This window comes from Puma concolor, chromosome A1, assembly GCF_028749965.1.
Source record: "Puma concolor isolate L17-30 chromosome A1, mPumCon1.1.hap2, whole genome shotgun sequence".
In the NCBI taxonomy this organism is placed as follows: domain Eukaryota; kingdom Metazoa; phylum Chordata; class Mammalia; order Carnivora; family Felidae; genus Puma; species Puma concolor.
The window spans coordinates 109,949,054-109,956,517 of record NC_141667.1 but is presented as its reverse complement, the minus strand read 5'-3'; the positions used below and the strand labels follow the sequence as shown (position 1 = coordinate 109,956,517).

Here is a 7,464-nt window from a genome sequence, read left to right as displayed (position 1 = left end):
GCAATGACTTGGGTTCCCCATCTCCTTTGCTTTGTGGGTGAAGCTATTAATAATAATGTAGTTTTCACAAATTTTATTTTCCTTTGTTCTGCCTGATTGAAAACCTCATGTAAGTGTGTACAAGACCTCATGAAAAGGTCAGAACCTAAGGACTTCTGACTTGCCACAGATTGAAATAGCATGGGTGGACAGGGCTGTCTTCTGAAGTGTTTCTCTGAAAGATTCTTCTTTGGGGTACCTGGCTGCCACAGTCCATTAAGCATCCAACTCTTGATATTGGCTCAGGTTATAATCTCACTGGTTCGCGGGAACTACCCCGAGCTTTGTCAGCCCAGATACTGCTTGGGATTCTCTGTCTCCCAAAATAAACTAAGAAAAAAAAAGAATCTTTTCTGAACACTGGAAATACAACTAGTATCTTAATTTATGCTTATTTTTATCAACTAGGTAAAAGGTTTATCAATATTGACCCTGCTTTCAACTGTTAGAACTAGTGACCACTATTAAACTAAAATCATCATTTTTTTTAGATGGTCTCAAAACTATATTGGCTTACATCCTACAATTCTGAACAGGATTGGATTATCTATTGGTTCATGTTGAAAAGACCCAGAACTATTTACTAAAAAGTAATCTTGGCTCAGTTTTCATGCCTCTCACTTGACAAATCATAAGGAAAAGTATGTAGTACTATCATTCACTTAGTTGCATTTATAATTTTGACTATTGACAAAGAATCAGCATTACAGAATACATATGCACTGTAGCTTTTTAATTGAACCATAGCTCTCAAAGATCAGCCTAACTTGTCCTCAACAATAGGCAGAATAATTAGCATTCCTGTCATCTGTAAATATTTTTTGTGCAATGAGTATTTGCTCTGATATATAAAAGTAACATATTGAAAATGGCACATACATAGCAAACAAAACTGACAGCATTTGGGTTTGCAAGTATGGAAGCATAATGCCCCTATTTCTTGAGTTCTTTATATGTTAGTAATTGTCTTGAATTGTGTGCATGGACTGTTTCAGGAGCTAGTTAATGACTATTTCCAAAGTCATGTATTTGATGTAAAAATCCAAGAATAAAATAAATTACGGAGAGTAATCAAATGTGGTTAGGACTCCCCAGTACTTTTGTAAAAATAACCTCCTTCTAATTTCCTCCGAGCTTGAGAAAGTACTTGAATGGATCTTCTTGTCCCTTTGGAAGAAGGAATTTCAACACCCTCAACATAGCAAAAAGCTTGGAAAGTTATCAGCCTTGATTGAAGATGAAATGGTAAATATCCACTTATGAAGTGAGGTCCAAAATTTTATGGTTTGCCAAATTCCATACCATGTCATGATCCCCTTAAATTGTGAACTGGTACTGTGCATCAAGTAATGACAAATCATTACACATTGTCTCTACTAGTCACCTTTCCAGTTAGTCCCTACATGCCTCATTTATTTTTTTTTTTTTAAGAAATAAAATAGCATACATACAGTTAAAGTTCCTTATGTTCCCCCTACACAAGCCAACTTTGTCCACCCCTTCCCTCAAAATGAAATCACTATTCTTAGGTTAGGATACTGGTGTCTAAATTTTAAAATTTCTATTATGTACATATATATCCATGAAAAGATACCAATCTGCTTGCTGTGTTTTTAATGTCTGTAATGGTATTGCATTCTGCACATTATTCTAGAACATGCTTTTGTTACTCAATATAAAGATTTTTAATTACTCCATTAAACATTTAGAACTAGTGATTCTTAGTTATTTTGGTAGTATACAGTATTACATTGATGTATGCACTATGGTTTAATTCTCTGTCCCTTCACTGATAGATATTTGTGTTGTCTTGTTTTTCTCTATTACAAATAATTCTATTGGCTGCACTGTGCATAGTTTTTGCAGATAGGTATGAGAGGGTGCTAAGAAATTGATTTCTTAGTTTGTAGGACATGCTGTCAGTATAATGGGTTTGCAATTACGTTACTTGTGTTTTGCATTTTCCCAACGTCTAGTAATATTGTGGTCTCTGTTTTCATCCTTATTTGCCTAATTGTGTTCTCTTGAGTTACAATACATATTCTTTGGCAATTTTCTACTGGATTATATTCTTACTGACCGATAGGAATTATTCTGAGTTTTTCTACTGTCTGTAATACATGTTGGTTGTATTTTCTAGGTTACCTCCCTCCCTTTAATTTTCCGGTCTCTCTGTGTTGTTGAAGTTGTAAATGTTAGAGTCAGAATTACTCATCTCTTATGATTTATATCTTTTAAAGGAAAACCTCGGCTGCCTAAATTACAGTTTTAATTTTTTGTTCACGTTTAGGTCTGTATCATATACATAATATATCTACTTCCTACCCTGGTATATATAAAAGTCCCACAAAGGCTTTAGTCTCTACTTGAGTGTTTTTCCTATTGATCTTTCTTTCCCTCAGACAATAGCATACATCTTAATCACCTTATCTTTATAATAAGTCTTGATATTTGATGAAACCAAGTCACCTCATTAGTTCTTTGATGTAAATTTTTGAAATCGTCTGAGAAATTACAGGAAATTTTGATTATAATTGCACTGAATCTTATGACTAATTTAAAAATAATTTACATCTTTAGTCACGCTTTCTATACGTAAAGGTTATACATGTACCTTAGCATTTATTTAGGCATTTTATAGGTCTCGTATATCTATTTGGAGCTTACTTTTATTGAGGTATAACCAGTATAGAGTAAAATAAATCCTCTGGCCAATTTTGACAAATGTGTAAAGTCATGTAACCTCTACCTCAGAACATTTTCATCACCTCCAAAAGTTTCCCTGCATGCATTTGTATTAATGTGCTCCCCACTCACGAGCCCTTGCCAACCACTAATTTGATATTTCTTTCTAGAGTTTTTCCTTTCCAGGATACCATATAAATCAAATCCTGCTCTTTTTTCACTTAGCATCATACTTTAAGATATACCTGTGTTCTTTAAAAGAGAAAACTCCTTTTTAGCACTAAGTATTATTTCATTGACTGGACATACTATGATTATTTATCCATGCACCTGCTGATGGACATGTGGAATGCTTCTAGTTTAGAGGAGTATGAATGAAGCAGTCATAAATATTGACTCACAGGTTTCATGTGGACATACTTTTGCATTTTTCATGGGTAAATACCTAATTATTGATTGGATTTCTCATTCTTATAGTAAGAGTATTTACAAACACTCATTAGTATTCATGACTTGTACACCCACCCCTGCCACCGCAGTCAGGAGGGGATAGTTAGGGGTATGAGCAGATTTATCTACTCTGGGGCACAAAAAAGAGGCTATGGTTTGACATAACAACCAGAATATAAAGGAACTGACTCTAAAATTTTGCTCAATAGCAGGGAAATAGCTAGAACCCTGCCAGGGTTGGAGGGGCTAGCAAGTGCCACAGTTCATTTACCCCCTGCACTTGGATAGTACAGAGCAGGATCTGAGATTCCTCTCCAGCCTGCTGCATCAGTAGGTTCTGGGCACCTAGCCTATACCAGCTCTAGCCATTTCACCATGGGACCTCCAATGAGGGGCAATGGGACTTCCTTAGACAATGCTCACTACAGCTCCAGCTATCTCACCAACATGACACAGGCACAAAGCACACCAGAACACTCTAGGCCTGTACCCTCACCAAGACACCCCTAGTTTAGAGTGCCCTGGGACCTCACAGCCCACATGTGCTTCAGCTGCAGTTGTCCCACCAGCCCCAACCCCCACACTGCCCAAAACATTCAGGGATTTTCTGGCTTGTGTCTGCCATGGCTCCAGCCATTGCACTCGGGCTCACCAGTGCTCAATGACATAGGATCCATCAATCCACGCTAGTCTGGAAAAACATCCACCCACTAGGGTACTTGCTGTGATGAGTAACCCAGGAGCCCTCAGCCTGCGCTGCCTCAGCTCAGGATGCCCAGCTGCATGGAGCACCCCCATTCTTGTACCCAATCCACTTCAGCTATCCTGCTATGGCACCCTGTGCACACAGGACCTGGGGACCATCATGGCTTGTGCCCACTTCAGCTCCAGCTATCCCACCAGGATGATCCATGTGCAGACTACCCCAGGACCCCCAGCCCATGCCAGCTACATCTCCAACTAGACAGTTAAAGATGTCAAAAGCACCCAGTTGACACAGGGGACATTCCTATACAAGGCCATTTTTCCAATTTTAGGAGATACGCCTGGTTTGGTAAGTCATAGAAAAAAAAGGTCAAACAAAATGATAGTATATAAGGATATGCTCCCAACAAAAGAATAAGACAAAACTTTTTAAAAAGAACTAAGAGCAGTAAAGGTAGTAGAACAATCACTTCTAAAGCTAGCATTAGGAATAAAAAACACTAATTAAAAACATATAAACTATGCCAACATACACATAAAATGTGGTACAGGGGACTCAAAATGTAATGGTTTCAGAATAGATACAAAATTAAATGACTATAAACTTAATATAGACTACTACATATGTAAGATGTTACAATATGAACCTCACTGTAAACTCAAAAGCCTTTAAGAGATACACAAAAAATAAAAAGCCAAACACAATATTGATGATTATTCCTTCTCTTGTGATTAAAGAAAGAGACACACTATGAAAACCAGTAAACAACTTACAAAGTGGCAATAAATACGTACTGATCAATAGTTATTTTAATGTAAATGTCCTAATGCTCTAAACACAAGACATACATGACAGAGTATATTTTTAAAAAGAAACATCTAAATTCTGCCTACAAGGGACTCACTTCAGACCTAAAGACACAAAGTGAAAGTGAAGGAATGGAAAAAGATATTCCATGCAAATAGAAGTAGAAAACAAAACACCTCCCAAAACCCTAGGTAACAATGCTTTCATCAAAAATTAGACTTTAAAACAAAGACTCTAACAAGAGACAAAGGCATTATATAATGGTAAAGGGGTCTATCCAAGAAGAGAATATAACATTTATAGATATCTATGTACCCAACAGTGGAGTACCTAAATATATAAAACAAATATTAATAGACATAAAAGGAAAAAAAGACTGTAATAGAGTAATAGTAAGGCAGTTTAAAACTCCACTTAGATCAAAGGATAAATCATCCAGACAGCAAATCATTAAGGAAACAATGACTTTGAAAGAACATTAGCCCAAATGGACTTTACAAGTATATACAGAAAATTCCATCAAAAACAGAATATACTTCTTTTCAACGTTTTTTTTTTTTTTAATTTATTTTTGGGACAGAGAGAGACAGAGCATGAACGGGGGAGGGGCAGAGAGAGAGGGAGACACAGAATCGGAAACAGGCTCCAGGCTCCGAGCCATCAGCCCAGAGCCTGACGCGGGGCTCGAACTCACGGACTGCGAGATCGTGATCTGGCTGAAGTCGGATGCTTAACCGACTGCGCCACCCAGGCGCCCCCAGAATATACTTCTTTTCAAGTGCACATGGGTCTATCCTCAGGGGAAATCACGTATTAGGCCATAAAACAAGTTTGAATATATTTCAGAAGACTGAAATCATATCAAGCATCATTTCTCACCACATTATGAAACTAGATAGCAATTACAAGAAACACACACATATACAAACCCATGGAAGCTAAATGACATGTTGGTCAACAACCAATGGGTCAGGGGCACCTGAGAAGTTCAGTTGGTTAAGCGTCCAACTCTTGATTTCAGCTCTGGTCATGTTCTCACAGTTCCTAAGATGGAGTCCTGCATCAGGCTTTGTTCTGGCAGTGGGAAACCTGCTTTGGGATTCTCTCTCTCCCTCTCCCTCTCTGCTCTTCGCCTGTGTGTGTGCGCTCTCTCTCTCTCTCTCTCTCTCTCTCTCAAAATAAGTAAATAAACATAAAAAAAATGGGTCAATGAAAAAATACATGGAGACAAATTAAAATGGAAACAAAATGGCCCCAAATTTTGGGGATATAGGAAAAGGAGTTCTAAGAACTTCATAGCAATACAGGCCCTCCTTAGAAAAACAAGAAAAATGTCAAACAATCTAACCACACATTTCAAGGGACTAGATAAAGAAAAACAAAGCCCAAAGCAGATAGAAGGAATGAAAGAGACTTAAAAGAATAGAAATAATCCATGAAACCAAGAGATGGTTCTTTGAAAAGATAAACAATTAAAAAAAAATGTTTTTTGTATGTTTATTTTTGTCGGAGAGACAGAACGTGAGCAGGGGAGGAGCAGAGAGAAAGGGAGACATAGAATCCCAAACAAGCCCCGGGCTGTCAGCACAGAGCCTGATGCAGGGCTCAAACTCACAAACTGTGAGATCATGACCTGAGCCAAAGTCAGACACTTAAACAACTGAGCCACCCAGGTACCCATTAAAGATAAACAATTTTAATATTTTAATAAACCTTTACCCAGGCTCATTAGGAAAAGAAATGGAGAAAAGAGTCTAATAAATACAATGATATATGAAAAAGAGAAGTAGCATTCTTCCAAAGGTGAATCAGGAAGAAATAGATAATCTGAACAAACTAATTACTAGTAACAAAATTGAATGAGTAATCAAAAAACTCCCAAAAAACAAAAGTCCAGGACCAGATGACTACACAGGTGAATTCTACCTAACACGTTAAGAAAAATTAATATCTCCTCTTCTTAAACCAGAACAAAAGATCCAGAAGTAAATAATGCTTCCATATTCATATTATGAGGCCAGCATTATCCTGATATAAAAACCAGGTAAAGACATGACAAAAAAAAATGGCAAGCAAATATCCCTGATGAACCAAGATACAAAAACTCTCAACAAAATACCACATTGAACAATACATTAGAAGAGTCATGCAACAGATTCAAGGGGGATTTATTCCAGGGAATAAAGATGCTTCTCTATATCCACACATTTATGACATTAAACCTGAAGGATAAAAAAACCTATCATCAAAAGTCAACATCAATTCATAATCTCAACAAAGTGGGTTGAGACAGAATATACTTCAACATAACAAAGGCCATATGTGACATACCCACAGCTAACATCACACTCAATGTAGTATGGGAAGTCCTAGCTATCAGACAAAATAAATAAATAAAAGGCATCAAAGAAGAACATGGTACCATATATAGAGAACTCTAAGGAATCCACCAAAAAGCCATTATCATTAATAATTCAGTAAATTAATAGGGTAAAAAATTAATGCACAGAAATGTGTTGCATTTTTTCTAAGGTTTTTATCACCTAGTGCTCATCATAAGTGCACTCCTTAATCCATATCATCTATTTTTACCAAACTCCTCACTCACATCCTCTCTGGTAACTATCAGTTTGTTCTCTGCAGTTAAGGTTCTGTTTCTTGGTTTGTCTTTCTCACAACAGTGATAATGGCTAATACACCAATAAAATTCAACAATAATTACAACTATACCAAAACTATTAAAATACCTATGAATATAATTACACAATGAAGTGAAA

General features: G+C 36.8%; 1 long non-coding RNA gene across 1 annotated transcript in view; it reads left to right on the top strand.

Annotated features, from left to right (window-relative positions):
• Positions 1-963: 963 nt before the first annotated feature.
• Positions 964-7,464, top strand: part of LOC147584358 (uncharacterized) — a 43,734-nt gene continuing 37,233 nt past the window's right edge. Inside the window, exon 1 of the long non-coding RNA XR_015255389.1 lies at positions 964-1,284. This is a non-coding gene — a long non-coding RNA (uncharacterized LOC147584358). The remainder of the gene's footprint in view (positions 1,285-7,464) is intronic.